The sequence below is a fragment of the Tursiops truncatus genome, chromosome 21 (genome assembly GCF_011762595.2).
Source record: "Tursiops truncatus isolate mTurTru1 chromosome 21, mTurTru1.mat.Y, whole genome shotgun sequence".
Classification (NCBI taxonomy): domain Eukaryota; kingdom Metazoa; phylum Chordata; class Mammalia; order Artiodactyla; family Delphinidae; genus Tursiops; species Tursiops truncatus.
The window spans coordinates 35621832-35624331 of record NC_047054.1 but is presented as its reverse complement, the minus strand read 5'-3'; positions in this window follow the sequence as shown (position 1 = coordinate 35624331).

The window sequence follows — 2500 nt, the reverse complement described above, 5'->3', positions numbered from 1 at the left end:
CTCTCTCTCTCTCTCTCTCTCTCTCTCTCTCTGTCTCTTGCTCTCTCTCTCTCTCTCTCTCTCTCTCTCTCTCGCGCGCGCGCGCGCGCGCTCGCTCTCGCTCTCGCCCTCGCTCTCGCTCTCGCTCTCGCCCTCGCTCTCGCTCTCGCCCTCGCTCTCGCTCTCGCGCTCTCCCCCACCCCTGCTCTTCCTCCCCCACTTTATCTCTTTCTTCCCGCCTCCTCTCTTTCTTTCTCTCTGTCTCCCTCTCTGTCTCTCTGCCTCTCGTCTCTCTCTGTCTGTCTCTCTGTCTCTGTCTCTCTCCACCCCCCCCCCCCCCGTCTCTCCCTCCCTGTCCCTCCCTGTCTCTCCCTCCCTGTCTCTCTCTGCCTCCCTGTCTCTCTCTGCCTCCCTCCCTCCCTCCCTCCCTCCCTCCCTCTCTCTTTTTCCTCTCTCTCCCTCTCCTGGCCTCTCCTCCACTTTCTCCCTTCCTCATTTTCTGTCTCCCTCTCCCTCACCCATCCCCACTCCCCCCCATCCCCGGTCATGGGGCATCCTCACTTTCCATGAGAACTCATGGAGATGGAAGGGATGTTGGACTGATGTTCGCGTGCTACCGGATCCCACTCCCACAGGGATAGCTGCTGCACTGCCTTTGGCAGGCCATGGTGGGTGGGGGTGGTGTCTCTTCTTCTGTATCGGTAGACATGATTTGAAGGGGAGGCAGGATGGGCATAGGTCCACTGCCTCACACCAAGGCCCTTTGGGAGCATTTCAGTGAATCGGGACAGAACATGTTTCTCCGTGCGGGGAGGGAACCGGAATAGGGCACCCCGAAATGGACCGCTTTGGCACACAGATGAGTTCGAATTGAAGGCGCTTCAGAAACGACGGGTGGGCGACGAGGACGCTCTGCCGCTCTGCCTCTCCCTCTTCTTCCTGACCTGAAAGGAGGACCAAGGTCTTCCTCGAGAAGAAGCTCAAGCTCAGAGCCCGCCCTTTCGAGTGATTCCTGGCTTGGGCTTCTCCTGCGTGGGGGTCACGGTGCACGCGTTCCTCAGCCGTGGGTCGCTCTCTTCTCGAGCTGTCTTTTGGGGACAGGGGCCTCTCAGGCAAGAACTCAGAAGGATCGTCGAGGGAACGTCGTTTTTCCTCTCCCACGACTGATGAATGCAGACAGACACACAGGAATCTCGCCCCCCGCTTCCACCCCCGCCCCCCACCCCCCACCCCAAGTGAGAGGAGTCGCCGGACATCCTTGGGGTCACACACAGCCAGCCTCCGTGGCTCTTCTATGTTGCCAGGCTCCCTGACCTTCACTGCCCCCGCACGCCCCCAGTGAAGTTGCATCATCGTTCATAGTGTAAATGCTGTGAGAAGATAAGCTTTGCAAAATAAAATTCTCCCTGCCTTTCCTTCCCAAGAACACCATGTACACCTACTGTCATGTGCAGTGCTTATGGACCCACCTGGAGCAGAGGACCCTCTCCGACAGACACCCTCCCCACCCCACCCCACCCCACCCCACCCCACCCCACCCCACCCCCAGGAACTCACTTACTCCGAGTCATCGAGGAGAGGGTGTCTGGTTCCGTGTCTTAAATAGGTGGGCCAATGACACGTCATCTCCTAGTAAGCCATCGGGTTCACCGGTTCGGGTTCGGGTTCGGTGGCATGAAGTACATTTACGTCCTCCTTGAGTTTGACTTTGAAAGTCTTGGGGCCCTGAGTAGGCCGCCCCCAAACGTGCCTCCGTGGCATAGAGAAGTTTTGGAATTAGCCTGACAACACCACGAGAGGGACACTCTGACTCTCTTTTACTTCTCCCCTCTGAAATCAGGAAGAAAATCTCTCACGTGAAAGGGGAGGCGGGCGGGAGGTGTAGACATCATGACGAACTGAACCGCCCTCATGTCTCATGAAATGTTCACGAATCATCTAAGTAGGACTGCTCATAACGAATAGAGGGCATAGGTGTTAACGAGATAAGAATGTTTAAGGGGAACTCTCCCCCCAATCATTGTTTTCCATAGGCCGACTTCAAGACTTTCCAACATCTCTGGTCATCTCTAGGCTTAGAGGTTGGCTAAGTGCCATTGGCAGGGTGAAATCTCAGCGAGTGTCTACATCACCTCCACATAAGATAAAATACTGAAATGTTCATGGCTCCACAAGTCTAAGGGTCTCCCTGCTTTGGACCTTTTACGGAGGAGAGACTGAGCGTGTTTGGTTCCATGCCTAGATAGATCTTGTGCTTTAGGGAAAGAGTGTACTCGGTAGGAACCTAGACTTCTACAAAGTATTCCATGTTCACACTGTTCACTGTGGTTGGCTTCCTTACTTTCACTGACTGACTGAAGGAAAAAAAAAAAAAAAAAAAAAAAAAACAGACAGTGTCCAAGGACGAGGCATTCCAAAGAAGGAGCGGAACGTGTGTGGTCCAAGCTACCTGATGTCGCCATCCTCATGGTAGGAAGAGGACTTTTTTGGGGGAGTGGGGAGGCAAAGTAGAAGATATGCA